This window comes from Petromyzon marinus, chromosome 25 (assembly GCF_048934315.1).
Source record: "Petromyzon marinus isolate PM22_M1 ecotype Great Lakes invasive population chromosome 25, UKy_Petmar_22M1.pri1.0, whole genome shotgun sequence".
NCBI lineage: Eukaryota > Metazoa > Chordata > Hyperoartia > Petromyzontiformes > Petromyzontidae > Petromyzon > Petromyzon marinus.
This window is the reverse complement of record NC_133691.1, coordinates 20,255,901-20,278,801: the sequence shown is the minus strand read 5'-3', so window position 1 is coordinate 20,278,801 and position 22,901 is coordinate 20,255,901.

Genomic DNA, 22,901 nt, shown 5'->3' with positions numbered 1-22,901 from the left:
ACTTCTGGGAAATCTGTGAAACTATTGGGACATCTGTGAAACTATTGGGAAATCTGTGAAACTATTGGGACATCTGTGAATCTATTGGGACATCTGTGAAACTATTTGGGACATCTGTTAAACTATTGGGACATCTGTGAAACTACTGGTACATCTGTGAAATTATTGGGACATCTGTGAAACTATGGGGACATCTGTGAAACTAATGGGACATATGTGAAACTATTGGGGCATCTGTGAAACTACTGGGACATATGTGAACCTATTGGGACATCTGTGAAACTTTTGGGACATCTGTGAAACTATGGGGACATCTGTTAACCTACTGGGACATCTGTGAAACTACTGGGACATCTGTTAAACTACTGGGACATCTGTTGAACTATTGGGACATCTGTGAATCTACTGGGACATCTGTAAAACTACTGGGACATATGTGAATCTATTGGGACATCTGTGAAACTATTGGGACATCTGTGAAACTATTGAGACATCTGTGAAACAACTGGGACATCTGTGAAACTATTGGGACATCTGTGAAACTATTTGGGACATCTGTTAAACTATTGGGACATCTGTGAAACTACTGATACATCTGTAAATTATTGGGACATCTGTGAAACTATGGGGACATCTGTGAAACTAATGGGACATATGTGAAACTATTGGGGCATCTGTGAAACGACTGGGTGATCTGTGACACTAGTGGGACATATGTGAACTTATTGGGACATCTGTGAAACTATTGGGACATCTGTGAAACTATTGTGACATCTGTGAAACTATGGGGACATGTGCAACTAATGGGACATATGTGAAACTATTGGGGCATCTGTGAAACTACTGGGACATATGTGAACCTATTGGGACATCTGTGAAACTATTGGGACATCTGTGAATCTACTGGGACATCTGTAAAACTACTGGGACATATGTGAATCTATTGGGACATCTGTGAAACTATTGAAACATCTGTGAAACAACTGGGACATCTGTTAAACTATTGGGACATCTGTTAAACTACTGGTACATCTGTTAAATTATTGGGACATCTGTAAAACTATGGGGACATCTGTGAAACTAATGGAACATATGTGAAACTATTGGGACATCTGTGAAACTATTGGGACATCTGTGAAACTATGGGGACATCTGTGCAACTAATGGGACATATGTGAAACTATTGGGGCATCTGTGAAACTACTGGGATCATCTGTGAAACTAGCGGGACATCTGTAAAACTACTGGGACATCTTTGAAACTATTGGAACATCTGTGAAACTATGGGGACATCTGTTAACCTACTGGAATATCTGTAAAACTCCTGGGACATCTGTGAAACTATTGGGACATCTGTGAAACTATTGAAACATCTGTGAAACAACTGGGACATCTGTTAAACTATTGGGACATCTGTTAAACTACTGGTACATCTGTTAAATTATTGGGACATCTGTAAAACTATGGGGACATCTGTGAAACTAATGGGACATATGTGAAACTATTGGGACATCTGTGAAACTATTGGGACATCTGTGAAACTATGGGGACATCTGTGCAACTAATGGGACATATGTGAAACTATTGGGGCATCTGTGAAACTACTGGGATCATCTGTGAAACTAGCGGGACATCTGTAAAACTACTGGGACATCTTTGAAACTATTGGAACATCTGTGAAACTATGGGGACATCTGTTAACCTACTGGAATATCTGTAAAACTCCTGGGACATCTGTGAAACTATTGGGACATCTGTGAAACTATTGGGACATCTGTGAAACTACTGGTACATCTGTGAAATTATTGGGACATCTGTGAAACTATGGGGACATCTGTGAAACTAATGGGACATATGTGAAACTATTGGGGCATCTGTGAAACGACTGGGTGATCTGTGAAACTACTGGGACATATGTGAACTTACTGGGACATCTGTGAAACTATTGGGACATCTGTGAAGCTATGGGGACATCTGTTAACCTACTGGAATATCTGTAAAACTTCTGGGACATCTGTGAAACTATTGGGACATCTGTGAAACTATTGGGACATCTGTGAAACTACTGGTACATCTGTGAAATTATTGGGACATCTGTGAAACTATGGGGACATCTGTGAAACTAATGGGACATATGTGAAACTATTGGGGCATCTGTGAAACTACTGGGACATATGTGAACCTATTGGGACATCTGTGAAACTATTGGGACATCTGTGAATCTACTGGGACATCTGTAAAACTACTGGGACATATGTGAATCTATTGGGACATCTGTGAAACTATTGAGACATCTGTGAAACAACTGGGACATCTGTTAAACTATTGGGACATCTGTTAAACTACTGGTACATCTGTTAAATTATTGGGACATCTGTAAAACTATGGGGACATCTGTGAAACTAATGGGACATATGTGAAACTATTGGGGCATCTGTGAAACGACTGGGTGATCTGTGACACTAGTGGGACATATGTGAACTTATTGGGACATCTGTGAAACTATTGGGACATCTGTGAAACTATTGGGACATCTGTGAAACTATGGGGACATCTGTGCAACTAATGGGACATATGTGAAACTATTGGGGCATCTGTGAAACTACTGGGATCATCTGTGAAACTAGCGGGACATCTGTAAAACTACTGGGACATCTTTGAAACTATTGGAACATCTGTGAAACTATGGGGACATCTGTTAACCTACTGGAATATCTGTAAAACTTCTGGGAAATCTGTGAAACTATTGGGACATCTGTGAAACTATTGGGAAATCTGTGAAACTATTGGGACATCTGTGAATCTATTGGGACATCTGTGAAACTATTTGGGACATCTGTTAAACTATTGGGACATCTGTGAAACTACTGGTACATCTGTGAAATTATTGGGACATCTGTGAAACTATGGGGACATCTGTGAAACTAATGGGACATATGTGAAACTATTGGGGCATCTGTGAAACTACTGGGACATATGTGAACCTATTGGGACATCTGTGAAACTTTTGGGACATCTGTGAATTTACTGGGACATCTGTGAAACTACTGGGACATCTGTTAAACTACTGGGACATCTGTTGAACTATTGGGACATCTGTGAATTTACTGGGACATCTGTAAAACTACTGGGACATATGTGAATCTATTGGGACATCTGTGAAACTATTGGGACATCTGTGAAACTATTGAGACATCTGTGAAACAACTGGGACATCTGTGAAACTATTGGGACATCTGTGAAACTATTTGGGACATCTGTTAAACTATTGGGACATCTGTGAAACTACTGATACATCTGTTAAATTATTGGGACATCTGTGAAACTATGGGGACATCTGTGAAACTAATGGGACAAATGTGAAACTATTGGGGCATCTGTGAAACGACTGGGTGATCTGTGAAACTACTGGGACATATGTGAACTTATTGGGACATCTGTGAGACTATTGGGACATCTGTGAAACTATTGGGACATCTGTGAAACTATGGGGACATCTGTGAAACTAATGGGACATATGTGAAACTATTGGGACATCTGTGAAACTACTGGTACATCTGTTAAATTATTGGGACATCTGTAAAACTATGGGGACATCTGTGAAACTAATGGGACATATGTGAAACTATTGGGGCATCTGTGAAACGACTGGGTGATCTGTGACACTAGTGGGACATATGTGAACTTATTGGGACATCTGTGAAACTATTGGGACATCTGTGAAACTATTGGGACATCTGTGAAACTATGGGGACATGTGCAACTAATGGGACATATGTGAAACTATTGGGGCATCTGTGAAACTACTGGGATCATCTGTGAAACTACTGGGACATCTGTAAAACTACTGGGACATCTTTGAAACTATTGGGACATCTGTGAAACTATGGGGACATCTGTTAACCTACTGGAATATCTGTAAAACTCCTGGGGCATCTGTTAAACTACTGGGACATATGTGAACCTATTGGGACATCTGTGAAACTATTGGGACATCTGTGAATCTACTGGGACATCTGTAAAACTACTGGGACATATGTGAATCTATTGGGACATCTGTGAAACTATTGAGACATCTGTGAAACAACTGGGACATCTGTTAAACTATTGGGACATCTGTTAAACTACTGGTACATCTGTTAAATTATTGGGACATCTGTAAAACTATGGGGACATCTGTGAAACTAATGGGACATATGTGAAACTATTGGGGCATCTGTGAAACGACTGGGTGATCTGTGACACTAGTGGGACATATGTGAACTTATTGGGACATCTGTGAAACTATTGGGACATCTGTGAAACTATTGGGACATCTGTGAAACTATGGGGACATCTGTGCAACTAATGGGACATATGTGAAACTATTGGGGCATCTGTGAAACTACTGGGATCATCTGTGAAACTACTGGGACATCTGTAAAACTACTGGGACATCTTTGAAACTATTGGGACATCTGTGAAACTATGGGGACATCTGTTAACCTACTGGAATATCTGTAAAACTCCTGGGACATCTGTGAAACTATTGGGACATCTGTGAAACTATTGGGACATCTGTGAAACTACTGGTACATCTGTGAAATTATTAGGACATCTGTGAAACTATGGGGACATCTGTGAAACTAATGGGACATATGTGAAACTATTGGGGCATCTGTGAAACGACTGGGTGATCTGTGAAACTACTGGGACATATGTGAACTTATTGGGACATCTGTGAAACTATTGTGACATCTGTGAAACTATTGGGACATCTGTGAAGCTATGGGGACATCTGTGAAACTAATGGTACATATGTGAAACTATTGGGACATCTTTGAAACTACTGGTACATCTGTTAAATTATTGGGACATCTGTAAAACTATGGGGACATCTGTGAAACTAATGGGACATATGTGAAACTATTGGGGCATCTGTGAAACGACTGGGTGATCTGTGACACTAGTGGGACATATGTGAACTTATTGGGACATCTGTGAAACTATTGGGACATCTGTGAAACTATTGGGACATCTGTGAAACTATGGGGACATCTGTGCAACTAATGGGACATATGTGAAACTATTGGGGCATCTGTGAAACTACTGGGATCATCTGTGAAACTACTGGGACATCTGTAAAACTACTGGGACATCTTTGAAACTATTGGGACATCTGTGAAACTATGGGGACATCTGTTAACCTACTGGAATATCTGTAAAACTTCTGGGACATCTGTGAAATTATTGGGACATCTGTGAAACTATTGGGACATCTGTGAAACTACTGGTACATCTGTGAAATTATTGGGACATCTGTGAAACTATGGGGACATCTGTGAAACTAATGGGACATATGTGAAAATATTGGGGCATCTGTGAAACTACTGGGACATATGTGAAACTACTGGGACATCTGTAAAACTACTGGGACATCTTTGAAACTATTGGGACATCTGTGAAACTATTGGGACATCTGTTAAACTTCTGGGACATCTGTGAAACTATTGGGACATCTGTGAAACTATTTGGGACATCTGTTAAAGTATTGGGACATCTGTGAAACTACTGGTACATCTGTGAAATTATTGGGACATCTGTGAAACTATGGGGACATCTGTGAAACTAATGGGACATATGTGAAACTATTGGGGCATCTGTGAAACTACTGGGACATATGTGAACCTATTGGGACATCTGTGAAACTTTTGGGACATCTGTGAAACTATGGGGACATCTGTTAACGTACTGGGACATCTGTGAAACTACTGGGACATCTGTTAAACTACTGGGACATCTGTTGAACTATTGGGACATCTGTGAATCTACTGGGACATCTGTAAAACTACTGGGACATATGTGAATCTATTGGGACATCTGTGAAACTATTGGGACATCTGTGAAACTACTGGTACATCTGTGAAATTATTGGGACATCTGTGAAACTATGGGGACATCTGTGAAACTAATGGGACATATGTGAAAATATTGGGGCATCTGTGAAACTACTGGGACATATGTGAAACTACTGGGACATCTTTGAAACTATTGGGACATCTGTGAAACTATTGGGACATCTGTTAAACTTCTGGGACATCTGTGAAACTATTGGGACATCTGTGAAACTATTTGGGACATCTGTTAAAGTATTGGGACATCTGTGAAACTACTGGTACATCTGTTAAATTATTGGGACATCTGTGAAACTATGGGGACATCTGTGAAACTAATGGGACATATGTGAAACTCTTGGGGCATCTGTGAAACGACTGGGTGATCTGTGAAACTACTGGGACATATGTGAACTTATTGGGACATCTGTGAAACTATTGGGACATCTGTGAAACTATTGGGACATCTGTGAAACTATGGGGACATCTGTGCAACTAATGGGACATATGTGAAACTATTGGGGCATCTGTGAAACTACTGGGATCATCTGTGAAACTACTGGGACATCTGTAAAACTACTGGGACATCTTTGAAACTATTGGGACATCTGTGAAACTATGGGGACATCTGTTAACCTACTGGAATATCTGTAAAACTCCTGGGACATCTGTGAAACTATTGGGACATCTGTGAAACTATTGGGACATCTGTGAAACTACTGGTACATCTGTGAAATTATTAGGACATCTGTGAAACTATGGGGACATCTGTGAAACTAATGGGACATATGTGAAACTATTGGGGCATCTGTGAAACGACTGGGTGATCTGTGAAACTACTGGGACATATGTGAACTTATTGGGACATCTGTGAAACTATTGTGACATCTGTGAAACTATTGGGACATCTGTGAAGCTATGGGGACATCTGTGAAACTAATGGGACATATGTGAAACTATTGGGACATCTGTGAAACTACTGGTACATCTGTTAAATTATTGGGACATCTGTAAAACTATGGGGACATCTGAAACTAATGGGACATATGTGAAACTATTGGGGCATCTGTGAAACGACTGGGTGATCTGTGACACTAGTGGGACATATGTGAACTTATTGGGACATCTGTGAAACTATTGGGAAATCTGTGAAACTATTGGGACATCTGTGAAACTATGGGGACATCTGTGCAACTAATGGGACATATGTGAAACTATTGGGGCATCTGTGAAACTACTGGGATCATCTTTGAAACTATTGGAACATCTGTGAAACTATGGGGACATCTATGAACCTACTGGAATATCTGTAAAACTTCTGGGACATCTGTGAAACTATTGGGACATCTGTGAAACTATTGGGAAATCTGTGAAACTATTGGGACATCTGTGAATCTATTGGGACATCTGTGAAACTATTTGGGACATCTGTTAAACTATTGGGACATCTGTGAAACTACTGGTACATCTGTGAAATTATTGGGACATCTGTGAAACTATGGGGACATCTGTGAAACTAATGGGACATATGTGAAACTATTGGGGCATCTGTGAAACTACTGGGACATATGTGAACCTATTGGGACATCTGTGAAACTTTTGGGACATCTGTGAAACTATGGGGACATCTGTTAACCTACTGGGACATCTGTGAAACTACTGGGACATCTGTTAAACTACTGGGACATCTGTTGAACTATTGGGACATCTGTGAATCTACTGGGACATCTGTAAAACTCCTGGGACATATGTGAATCTATTGGGACATCTGTGAAACTATTGGGACATCTGTGAAACTACTGGTACATCTGTGAAAGTATTGGGACATCTGTGAAACTATGGGGACATCTGTGAAACTAATGGGACATATGTGAAAATATTGGGGCATCTGTGAAACTACTGGGACATATGTGAAACTACTGGGACATCTGTAAAACTACTGGGACATCTTTGAAACTATTGGGACATCTGTGAAACTATTGAGACATCTGTTAAACTTCTGGGACATCTGTGAAACTATTGGGAGATCTGTGAAACTATTTGGGACATCTGTTAAAGTATTGGGACATCTGTGAAACTACTGGTACATCTGTTAAATTATTGGGACATCTGTGAAACTATGGGGACATCTGTGAAACTAATGGGACATATGTGAAACTATTGGGGCATCTGTGAAACGACTGGGTGATCTGTGAAACTACTGGGACATATGTGAACTTATTGGGACATCTGTGAAACTATTGGGACATCTGTGAAACTATTGGGACATCGGTGAAACTATGGGGACATCTGTGAAACTAATGGGACATATGTGAAACTATTGGGGCATCTGTGAAACTACTGGGATCATCTGTGAAACTAGCGGGACATCTGTAAAACTACTGGGACATCTTTGAAACTATTGGAACATCTGTGAAACTATGGGGACATCTATTAACCTACTGGAATATCTGTAAAACTTCTGGGACATCTGTGAAACTATTGGGACATCTGTGAAACTATTGGGAAATCTGTGAAACTATTGGGACATCTGTGAATCTATTGGGACATCTGTGAAACTATTTGGGACATCTGTTAAACTATTGGGACATCTGTGAAACTACTGGTACATCTGTGAAATTATTGGGACATCTGTGAAACTATGGGGACATCTGTGAAACTAATGGGACATATGTGAAACTATTGGGACATCTGCGAATCTATTGGGACATCTGTGAAACTATTTGGGACATCTGTTAAACTATTGAGACATCTGTGAAACTACTGGTACATCTGTGAAATTATTGGGACATCTGTGAAACTATGGGGACATCTGTGAAACTAATGGGACATATGTGAAACTATTGGGGCATCTGTGAAACTACTGGGACATATGTGAACCTATTGGGACATCTGTGAAACTTTTGGGACATCTGTGAAACTATGGGGACATCTGTTAACCTACTGGGACATCTGTGAAACTACTGGGACATCTGTTAAACTACTGGGACATCTGTTGAACTATTGGGACATCTGTGAATCTACTGGGACATCTGTAAAACTACTGGGACATATGTGAATCTATTGGGACATCTGTGAAACTATTGGGACATCTGTGAAACTATTGAGACATCTGTGAAACAACTGGGAAATCTGTGAAACTATTGGGACATCTGTGAAACTATTTGGGACATCTGTTAAACTATTGGGACATCTGTGAAACTACTGATACATCTGTTAAATTATTGGGACATCTGTGAAACTATGGGGACATCTGTGAAACTAATGGGACATATGCGAAACTATTGGGGCATCTGTGAAACGACTCGGTGATCTGTGAAACTACTGGGACATATGTGAACTTATTGGGACATCTGTGAGACTATTGGGACATCTGTGAAACTATTGGGACATCTGTGAAACTATGGGGACATCTGTGAAACTAATGGGACATATTTGAAAATATTGGGACATCTGTGAAACTACTGGTACATCTGTTAAATTATTGGGACATCTGTAAAACTATGGGGACATCTGTGAAACTAATGGGACATATGTGAAACTATTGGGGCATCTGTGAAACGACTGGGTGATCTGTGACACTAGTGGGACATATGTGAACTTATTGGGACATCTGTGAAACTATTGGGACATCTGTGAAACTATTGGGACATCTGTGAAACTATGGGGACATCTGTGCAACTAATGGGACATATGTGAAACTATTGGGGCATCTGTGAAACTACTGGGATCATCTGTGAAACTACTGGGACATCTGTAAAACTACTGGGACATCTTTGAAACTATTGGGACATCTGTGAAACTATGGGGACATCTGTTAACCTACTGGAATATCTGTAAAACTACTGGGACATCTGTGAAACTATTGGGACATCTGTGAAACTATTGGGACATCTGTGAAACTACTGGTACATCTGTGAAATTATTGGGACATCTGTGATACTATGGGGACATCTGTGAAACTAATGGGACATATGTGAAACTATTGGGGCATCTGTGAAACGACTGGGTGATCTGTGAAACTACTGGGATATATGTGAACTTATTGGGACATCTGTGAAACTATTGGGACATCTGTGAAACTATTGGGACATCTGTGAAGCTATGGGGACATCTGTGAAACTAATAGGACATATGTGAAACTATTGGGACATCTGTGAAACTACTGGTACATGTTAAATTATTGGGACATCTGTAAAACTATGGGGACATCTGTGAAACTAATGGGACATATGTGAAACTATTGGGGCATCTGTGAAACGACTGGGTGATCTGTGACACTAGTGGAACATATGTGAACTTATTGGGACATCTGTGAAACTATTGGGACATCTGTGAAACTATTGGGACATCTGTGAAACTATGGGGACATCTGTGCAACTAATGGGACATATGTGAAACTATTGGGGCATCTGTGAAACTACTGGGATCATCTGTGAAACTACTGGGACATCTGTAAAACTACTGGGACATCTTTGAAACTATTGGGACATCTGTGAAACTATGGGGACATCTGTTAACCTACTGGAATATCTGTAAAACTTCTGGGACATCTGTGAAACTATTGGGACATCTGTGAAACTATTGGGACATCTGTGAAACTACTGGTACATCTGTGAAATTATTGGGACATCTGTGAAACTATGGGGACATCTGTGAAACTAATGGGACATATGTGAAACTATTGGGGCATCTGTGAAACTACTGGGACATATGTGAACCTATTGGGACATCTGTGAAACTATTGGGACATCTGTGAAACTATGGGGACATCTGTGAAACTACTGGGACATCTGCTAAACTACTGGGACATCTGTTGAACTATTGGGACATCTGTGAATCTACTGGGACATCTGTAAAACTACTGGGACATATGTGAATCTATTGGGACATCTGTGAAACTATTGAGACATCTGTGAAACTATTGGGACATCTGTTAAACTACTGGTACATCTGTTAAATTATTGGGACATCTGTAAAACTATGGGGACATCTGTGAAACTATGGGGACATCTGTGAAACTATTGGGGCATCTGTGAATCTACTGGGATCATCTGTGAAACTACCGGGACATCTGTAAAACTACTGGGACATCTTTGAAACTATTGGGACATCTGTGAAACTATGGGGACATCTGTTAACCTACTGGAATATCTGTAAAACTTCTGGGACATATGTGAACCTATTGGGACATCTGTGAAACTATTGGGACATCTGTGAAACTATGGGGACATCTGTGAAACTACTGGGACATCTGTTAAACTACTGGGACATCTGTTGAACTATTGGGACATCTGTGAATCTACTGGGACATCTGTAAAACTACTGGGACATATGTGAATCTATTGGGACATCTGTGAAACTATTGAGACATCTGTGAAACTATTGGGACATCTGTTAAACTACTGGTACATCTGTTAAATTATTGGGACATCTGTAAAACTATGGGGACATCTGTGAAACTATGGGGACATCTGTGAAACTATTGGGGCATCTGTGAATCTACTGGGATCATCTGTGAAACTACCGGGACATCTGTAAAACTACTGGGACATCTTTGAAACTATTGGGACATCTGTGAAACTATGGGGACATCTGTTAACCTACTGGAATATCTGTAAAACTTCTGGGACATCTGTGAAACTATTGGGACATCTGTGAAACTAATGGGACATATGTGAAACTATTGGGGCATCTGTGAAACGACTGGGTGATCTGTGAAACTACTGGGATATATGTGAACTTATTGGGACATCTGTGAAACTATTGGGACATCTGTGAAACTATTGGGACATCTGTGAAGCTATGGGGACATCTGTGAAACTAATGGGACATATGTGAAACTATTGGGACATCTGTGAAACTACTGGTACATGTTAAATTATTGGGACATCTGTAAAACTATGGGGACATCTGTGAAACTAATGGGACATATGTGAAACTATTGGGGCATCTGTGAAACGACTGGGTGATCTGTGACACTAGTGGGACATATGTGAACTTATTGGGACATCTGTGAAACTATTGGGACATCTGTGAAACTATTGGGACATCTGTGAAACTATGGGGACATCTGTGCAACTAATGGGACATATGTGAAACTATTGGGGCATCTGTGAAACTACTGGGATCATCTGTGAAACTACTGGGACATCTGTAAAACTACTGGGACATCTTTGAAACTATTGGGACATCTGTGAAACTATGGGGACATCTGTTAACCTACTGGAATATCTGTAAAACTTCTGGGACATCTGTGAAACTATTGGGACATCTGTGAAACTATTGGGACATCTGTGAAACTACTGGTACATCTGTGAAATTATTGGGACATCTGTGAAACTATGGGGACATCTGTGAAACTAATGGGACATATGTGAAACTATTGGGGCATCTGTGAAACTACTGGGACATATGTGAACCTATTGGGACATCTGTGAAACTATTGGGACATCTGTGAAACTATGGGGACATCTGTGAAACTACTGGGACATCTGTTAAACTACTGGGACATCTGTTGAACTATTGGGACATCTGTGAATCTACTGGGACATCTGTAAAACTACTGGGACATATGTGAATCTATTGGGACATCTGTGAAACTATTGAGACATCTGTGAAACTATTGGGACATCTGTTAAACTACTGGTACATCTGTTAAATTATTGGGACATCTGTAAAACTATGGGGACATCTGTGAAACTATGGGGACATCTGTGAAACTATTGGGGCATCTGTGAATCTACTGGGATCATCTGTGAAACTACTGGGACATCTGTAAAACTACTGGGACATCTTTGAAACTATTGGGACATCTGTGAAACTATGGGGACATCTGTTAACCTACTGGAATATCTGTAAAACTTCTGGGACATCTGTGAAACTATTGGGACATCTGTTAAACTATTGGGAAATCTGTGAAACTATTGGGACATCTGTGAATCTATTGGGACATCTGTGAAACTAGTTGGGACATCTGTTAAACTATTGGGACATCTGTGAAACTACTGGTACATCTGTGAAATTATTGGGACATCTGTGAAACTATGGGGACATCTGTGAAACTAATGGGACATATGTGAAACTATTGGGGCATCTGTGAAACTACTGGGACATATGTGAACCTATTGGGACATCTGTGAAACTTTTGGGACATCTGTGAAACTATGGGGACATCTCTTAACCTACTGGGACATCTGTGAAACTACTGGGACATCTGTTAAACTACTGGGACATCTGTTGAACTATTGGGACATCTGTGAATCTACTGGGACATCTGTAAAACTACTGGGACATATGTGAATCTATTGGGACATCTGTGAAACTATTGGGACATCTGTGAAACTATTGAGACATCTGTGAAACAACTGGGAAATCTGTGAAACTATTGGGACATCTGTGAAACTATTTGGGACATCTGTTAAACTATTGGGACATCTGTGAAACTACTGATACATCTGTTAAATTATTGGGACATCTGTGAAACTATGGGGACATCTGTGAAACTAATGGGACATATGCGAAACTATTGGGGCATCTGTGAAACGACTGGGTGATCTGTGAAACTACTGGGACATATGTGAACTTATTGGGACATCTGTGAGACTATTGGGACATCTGTGAAACTATTGGGACATCTGTGAAACTATGGGGACATCTGTGAAACTAATGGGACATATTTGAAACTATTGGGACATCTGTGAAACTACTGGTACATCTGTTAAATTATTGGGACATCTGTAAAACTATGGGGACATCTGTGAAACTAATGGGACATATGTGAAACTATTGGGGCATCTGTGAAACGACTGGGTGATCTGTGACACTAGTGGGACATATGTGAACTTATTGGGACATCTGTGAAACTATTGGGACATCTGTGAAACTATTGGGACATCTGTGAAACTATGGGGACATCTGTGCAACTAATGGGACATATGTGAAACTATTGGGGCATCTGTGAAACTACTGCGATCATCTGTGAAACTACTGGGACATCTGTAAAACTACTGGGACATCTTTGAAACTATTGGGACATCTGTGAAACTATGGGGACATCTGTTAACCTACTGGAATATCTGTAAAACTCCTGGGACATCTGTGAAACTATTGGGACATCTGTGAAACTATTGGGACATCTGTGAAACTACTGGTACATCTGTGAAATTATTGGGACATCTGTGATACTATGGGGACATCTGTGAAACTAATGGGACATATGTGAAACTATTGGGGCATCTGTGAAACGACTGGGTGATCTGTGAAACTACTGGGACATATGTGAACTTATTGGGACATCTGTGAAACTATTGGGACATCTGTGAAACTATTGGGACATCTGTGAAGCTATGGGGACATCTGTGAAACTAATGGGACATATGTGAAACTATCGGGACATCTGTGAAACTACTGGTACATGTTAAATTATTGGGACATCTGTAAAACTATGGGGACATCTGTGAAACTAATGGGACATATGTGAAACTATTGGGGCATCTGTGAAACGACTGGGTGATCTGTGACACTAGTGGGACATATGTGAACTTATTGGGACATCTGTGAAACTATTGGGACATCTGTGAAACTATTGGGACATCTGTGAAACTATGGGAACATCTGTGCAACTAATGGGACATATGTGAAACTATTGGGGCATCTGTGAAACTACTGGGATCATCTGTGAAACTACTGGGACATCTGTAAAACTACTGGGACATCTTTGAAACTATTGGGACATCTGTGAAACTATGGGGACATCTGTTAACCTACTGGAATATCTGTAAAACTTCCGGGACATCTGTGAAACTATTGGGACATCTGTGAAACTATTGGGACATCTGTGAAACTACTGGTACATCTGTGAAATTATTGGGACATCTGTGAAACTATGGGGACATCTGTGAAACTAATGGGACATATGTGAAACTATTGGGGCATCTGTGAAACTACTGGGACATATGTGAACCTATTGGGACATCTGTGAAACTTTTGGGACATCTGTGAAACTATGGGGACATCTGTTAACCTACTGGGACATCTGTGAAACTACTGGGACATATGTTAAACTACTGGGACATCTGTTGAACTATTGGGACATCTGTGAATCTACTGGGACATCTGTAAAACTACTGGGACATATGTGAATCTATTGGGACATCTGTGAAACTATTGGGACATCTGTGAAACTACTGGTACATCTGTGAAATTATTGGGACATCTGTGAAACTATGGGGACATCTGTGAAACTAATGGGACATATGTGAAAATATTGGGGCATCTGTGAAACTACTGGGACATATGTGAAACTACTGGGACATCTGTAAAACTACTGGGACATCTTTGAAACTATTGGGACATCTGTGAAACTATTGGGACATCTGTTAAACTTCTGGGACATCTGCGAAACTATTGGGACATCTGTGAAACTATTTGGGACATCTGTTAAAGTATTGGGACATCTGTGAAACTACTGGTACATCTGTTAAATTATTGGGACATCTGTGAAACTATGGGGACATCTGTGAAACTAATGGGACATATGTGAAACTATTGGGGCATCTGTGAAACGACTGGGTGATCTGTGAAACTACTGGGACATATGTGAACTTATTGGGACATCTGTGAAACTATTGGGACATCTGTGAAACTATTGGGACATCGGTGAAACTATGGGGACATCTGTGAAACTAATGGGACATATGTGAAACTATTGGGGCATCTGTGAAACTACTGGGATCATCTGTGAAACTAGCGGGACATCTGTAAAACTACTGGGACATCTTTGAAACTATTGGAACATCTGTGAAACTATGGGGACATCTATTAACCTACTGGAATATCTATAAAACTTCTGGGACATCTGTGAAACTATTGGGACATCTGTGAAACTATTGGGAAATCTGTGAAACTATTGGGACATCTGTGAATCTATTGGGACATCTGTGAAACTATTTGGGACATCTGTTAAACTATTGGGACATCTGTGAAACTACTGGTACATCTGTGAAATTATTGGGACATCTGTGAAACTATGGGGACATCTGTGAAACTAATGGGACATATGTGAAACTATTGGGGCATCTGTGAAACTACTGGGACATATGTGAACCTATTGGGACATCTGTGAAACTTTTGGGACATCTGTGAAACTATGGGGACATCTGTTAACCTACTGGGACATCTGTGAAACTACTGGGACATCTGTTAAACTACTGGGACATCTGTTGAACTATTGGGACATCTGTGAATCTACTGGGACATCTGTAAAACTACTGGGACATATGTGAATCTATTGGGACATCTGTGAAACTATTGGGACATCTGTGAAACTATTGAGACATCTGTGAAACAACTGGGAAATCTGTGAAACTATTGGGACATCTGTGAAACTATTTGGGACATCTGTTAAACTATTGGGACATCTGTGAAACTACTGATACATCTGTTAAATTATTGGGACATCTGTGAAACTATGGGGACATCTATGAAACTAATGGGACATATGCGAAACTATTGGGGCATCCGTGAAACGACTTGGTGATCTGTGAAACTACTGGGACATATGTGAACTTATTGGGACATCTGTGAGACTATTGGGACATCTGTGAAACTATTGGGACATCTGTGAAACTATGGGGACATCTGTGAAACTAATGGGACATATTTGAAAATATTGGGACATCTGTGAAACTACTGGTACATCTGTTAAATTATTGGGACATCTGTAAAACTATGGGGACATCTGTGAAACTAATGGGACATATGTGAAACTATTGGGGCATCTGTGAAACGACTGGGTGATCTGTGACACTAGTGGGACATATGTGAACTTATTGGGACATCTGTGAAACTATTGGGACATCTGTGAAACTATTGGGACATCTGTGAAACTATGGGGACATCTGTGCAACTAATGGGACATATGTGAAACTATTGGGGCATCTGTGAAACTACTGGGATCATCTGTGAAACTACTGGGACATCTGTAAAACTACTGGGACATCTTTGAAACTATTGGGACATCTGTGAAACTATGGGGACATCTGTTAACCTACTGGAATATCTGTAAAACTCCTGGGACATCTGTCAAACTATTGGGACATCTGTGAAACTATTGGGACATCTGTGAAACTACTGGTACATCTGTGAAATTATTGGGACATCTGTGATACTATGGGGACATCTGTGAAACTAATGGGACATATGTGAAACTATTGGGGCATCTGTGAAACGACTGGGTGATCTGTGAAACTACTGGGACATATGTGAACTTATTGGGACATCTGTGAAACTATTGGGACATCTGTGAAACTATTGGGACATCTGTGAAGCTATGGGGACATCTGTGAAACTAATGGGACATATGTGAAACTATTGGGACATCTGTGAAACTACTGGTACATGTTAAATTATTGGGACATCTGTAAAACTATGGGGACATCTGTGAAACTAATGGGACATATGTGAAACTATTGGGGCATCTGTGAAACGACTGGGTGATCTGTGACACTAGTGGGACATATGTGAACTTATTGGGACATCTGTGAAACTATTGGGACATCTGTGAAACTATTGGGACATCTGTGAAACTATGGGAACATCTGTGCAACTAATGGGACATATGTGAAACTATTGGGGCATCTGTGAAACTACTGGGATCATCTGTGAAACTACTGGGACATCTGTAAAACTACTGGGACATCTTTGAAACTATTGGGACATCTGTGAAACTATGGGGACATCTGTTAACCTACTGGAATATCTGTAAAACTTCTGGGACATCTGTGAAACTATTGGGACATCTGTGAAACTATTGGGACATCTGTGAAACTACTGGTACATCTGTGAAATTATTGGGACATCTGTGAAACTATGGGGACATCTGTGAAACTAATGGGACATATGTGAAACTATTGGGGCATCTGTGAAACTACTGGGACATATGTGAACCTATTGGGATATCTGTGAAACTTTTGGGACATCTGTGAAACTATGGGGACATCTGTTAACCTACTGGGACATCTGTGAAACTACTGGGACATATGTTAAACTACTGGGACATCTGTTGAACTATTGAGACATCTGTGAATCTACTGGGACATCTGTAAAACTACTGGGACATATGTGAATCTATTGGGACATCTGTGAAACTATTGGGACATCTGTGAAACTACTGGTACATCTGTGAAATTATTGGGACATCTGTGAAACTATGGGGACATCTGTGAAACTAATGGGACATATGTGAAAATATTGGGGCATCTGTGAAACTACTGGGACATATGTGAAACTACTGGGACATCTGTAAAACTACTGGGACATCTTTGAAACTATTGGGACATCTGTGAAACTATTGGGACATCTGTTAAACTTCTGGGACATCTGTGAAACTATTGGGACATCTGTGAAATTATTTGGGACATCTGTTAAAGTATTGGGACATCTGTGAAACTACTGGTACATCTGTTAAATTATTGGGACATCTGTGAAACTATGGGGACATCTGTGAAACTAATGGGACATATGTGAAACTATTGGGGCATCTGTGAAACGACTGGGTGATCTGTGAAACTACTGGGACATATGTGAACTTATTGGGACATCTGTGAAACTATTGGGACATCTGTGAAACTATTGGGACATCGGTGAAACTATGGGGACATCTGTGAAACTAATGGGACATATGTGAAACTATTGGGGCATCTGTGAAACTACTGGGATCATCTGTGAAACTAGCGGGACATCTGTAAAACTACTGGGACATCTTTGAAACTATTGGAACATCTGTGAAACTATGGGGACATCTATTAACCTACTGGAATATCTATAAAACTTCTGGGACATCTGTGAAACTATTGGGACATCTGTGAAACTATTGGGAAATCTGTGAAACTATTGGGACATCTGTGAATCTATTGGGACATCTGTGAAACTATTTGGGACATCTGTTAAACTATTGGGACATCTGTGAAACTACTGGTACATCTGTGAAATTATTGGGACATCTGTGAAACTATGGGGACATCTCTGAAACTAATGGGACATATGTGAAACTATTGGGGCATCTGTGAAACTACTGGGACATATGTGAACCTATTGGGACATCTGTGAAACTTTTGGGACATCTGTGAAACTATGGGGACATCTGTTAACCTACTGGGACATCTGTGAAACTACTGGGACATCTGTTAAACTACTGGGACATCTGTTGAACTATTGGGACATCTGTGAATCTACTGGGACATCTGTAAAACTACTGGGACATATGTGAATCTATTGGGACATCTGTGAAACTATTGGGACATCTGTGAAACTATTGAGACATCTGTGAAACAACTGGGAAATCTGTGAAACTATTGGGACATCTGTGAAACTATTTGGGACATCTGTTAAACTATTGGGACATCTGTGAAACTACTGATACATCTGTTAAATTATTGGGACATCTGTGAAACTATGGGGACATCTGTGAAACTAATGGGACATATGCGAAACTATTGGGGCATCTGTGAAACGACTTGGTGATCTGTGAAACTACTGGGACATATGTGAACTTATTGGGACATATGTGAGACTATTGGGACATCTGTGAAACTATTGGGACATCTGTGAAACTATGGGAACATCTGTGAAACTAATGGGACATATTTGAAAATATTGGGACATCTGTGAAACTACTGGTACATCTGTTAAATTATTGGGACATCTGTAAAACTATGGGGACATCTGTGAAACTAATGGGACATATGTGAAACTATTGGGGCATCTGTGAAACGACTGGGTGATCTGTGACACTAGTGGGACATATGTGAACTTATTGGGACATCTGTGAAACTATTGGGACATCTGTGAAACTATTGGGATATCTGTGAAACTATGGGGACATCTGTGCAACTAATGGGACATATGTGAAACTATTGGGGCATCTGTGAAACTACTGGGATCATCTGTGAAACTACTGGGACATCTGTAAAACTACTGGGACATCTTTGAAACTATTGGGACATCTGTGAAACTATGGGGACATCTGTTAACCTACTGGAATATCTGTAAAACTCCTGGGACATCTGTGAAACTATTGGGACATCTGTGAAACTATTGGGACATCTGTGAAACTACTGGTACATCTGTGAAATTATTGGGACATCTGTGATACTATGGGGACATCTGTGAAACTAATGGGACATATGTGAAACTATTGGGGCATCTGTGAAACGACTGGGTGATCTGTGAAACTACTGGGACATATGTGAACTTATTGGGACATCTGTGAAACTATTGGGACATCTGTGAAACTATTGGGACATCTGTGAAGCTATGGGGACATCTGTGAAACTAATGGGACATATGTGAAACTATTGGGACATCTGTGAAACTACTGGTACATGTTAAATTATTGGGACATCTGTAAAACTATGGGGACATCTGTGAAACTAATGGGACATATGTGAAACTATTGGGGCATCTGTGAAACGACTGGGTGATCTGTGACACTAGTGGGACATATGTGAACTTATTGGGACATCTGTGAAACTATTGGGACATCTGTGAAACTATAGGGACATCTGTGAAACTATGGGGACATCTGTGCAACTAATGGGACATATGTGAAACTATTGGGGCATCTGTGAAACTACTGGGATCATCTGTGAAACTACTGGGACATCTGTAAAACTACTGGGACATCTTTGAAACTATTGGGACATCTGTGAAACTATGGGGACATCTGTTAACCTACTGGAATATCTGTAAAACTTCTGGGACATCTGTGAAACTATTGGGACATCTGTGAAACTATTGGGACATCTGTGAAACTACTGGTACATCTGTGAAATTATTGGGACATCTGTGAAACTATGGGGACATCTGTGAAACTAATGGGACATATGTGAAACTATTGGGGCATCTGTGAAACTACTGGGACATATGTGAACCTATTGGGACATCTGTGAAACTATTGGGACATCTGTGAAACTATGGGGACATCTGTGAAACTACTGGGACATCTGTTAAACTACTGGGACATCTGTTGAACTATTGGGACATCTGTGAATCTACTGGGACATCTGTAAAACTACTGGGACATATGTGAATCTATTGGGACATCTGTGAAACTATTGAGACATCTGTGAAACTATTGGGACATCTGTTAAACTACTGGTACATCTGTTAAATTATTGGGACATCTGTAAAACTATGGGGACATCTGTGAAACTAATGGGACATATGTGAAACTATTGGGGCATCTGTGAAACGACTGGGTGATCTGTGACACTAGTGGGACATATGTGAACTTATTAGGACATCTGTGAAACTATTGGGACATCTGTGAAACTATGGGGACATCTGTGCAACTAATGGGACATATGTGAAACTATTGGGGCATCTGTGAAACTACTGGGATCATCTGTGAAACTACTGGGACATCTGTAAAACTACTGGGACATCTTTGAAACTATTGGGACATCTGTGAAACTATGGGGACATCTGTTAACCTACTGGAATATCTGTAAAACTTCTGGGACATCTGTGAAACTATTGGGACATCTGTGAAACTATTGGAACATCTGTGAAACTACTGGTACATCTGTGAAATTATTGGGACATCTGTGAAACTATGGGGACATCTGTGAAACTAATGGGACATATGTGAAACTATTGGGGCATCTGTGAAACTACTGGGACATATGTGAACCTATTGGGACATCTGTGAAACTATTGGGACATCTGTGAAACTATGGGGACATCTGTGAAACTACTGGGACATCTGTTAAACTACTGGGACATCTGTTGAACTATTGGGACATATGTGAAACTATTGGGACATCTGTGAAACTACTGGTACATCTGTTATATTATTGGGACATCTGTAAAACTATGGGGACATCTGTGAAACTAATGGGACATATGTGAAACTATTGGGGCATCTGTGAAACGACTGGGTGATCTGTGACACTAGTGGGACATATGTGAACTTATTGGGACATCTGTGAAACTATTGGGACATCTGTGAAACAATTGGGACATCTGTGAAACTATGGGGACATCTGTGCAACTAATGGGACATATGTGAAACTATTGGGGCATCTGTGAAACTACTGGGATCATCTGTGAAACTACTGGGACATCTGTGAAGCTATGGGGACATCTGTGAAACTAATGGGACATATGTGAAACTATTGGGACATCTGTGAAACTACTGGTACATCTGTTAAATTATTGGGACATCTGTAAAACTATGGGGACATCTGTGAAACTAATGGGACATATGTGAAACTATTGGGGCATCTGTGAAACGACTGGGTGATCTGTGACACTAGTGGGACATATGTGAACTTATTGGGACATCTGTGAAACTATTGGGACATTTGTGAAACTATTGGGACATCTGTGAAACTATGGGGACATCTGTGCAACTAATGGGACATATGTGAAACTATTGGGGCATCTGTGAAACTACTGGGACATCTGTGAAACTATTGGGAAATCTGTGAAACTATGGGGACATCTATTAACCTACTGGAATATCTATAAAACTTCTGGGACATCTGTGAAACTATTGGGACATCTGTGAAACTATTGGGAAATCTGTGAAACTATTGGGACATCTGTGAATCTATTGGGACATCTGTGAAACTATTTGGGACATCTGTTAAACTATTGGGACATCTGTGAAACTACTGGTACATCTGTGAAATTATTGGGACATCTGTGAAACTATGGGGACATCTGTGAAACTAATGGGACATATGTGAAACTATTGGGGCATCTGTGAAACTACTGGGACATATGTGAACCTATTGGGACATCTGTGAAACTTTTGGGACATCTGTGAAACTATGGGGACATCTGTTAACCTACTGGGACATCTGTGAAACTACTGGGACATCTGTTAAACTACTGGGACATCTGTTGAACTATTGGGACATCTGTGAATCTACTGGGACATCTGTAAAACTACTGGGACATATGTGAATCTATTGGGACATCTGTGAAACTATTGGGACATCTGTGAAACTATTGAGACAT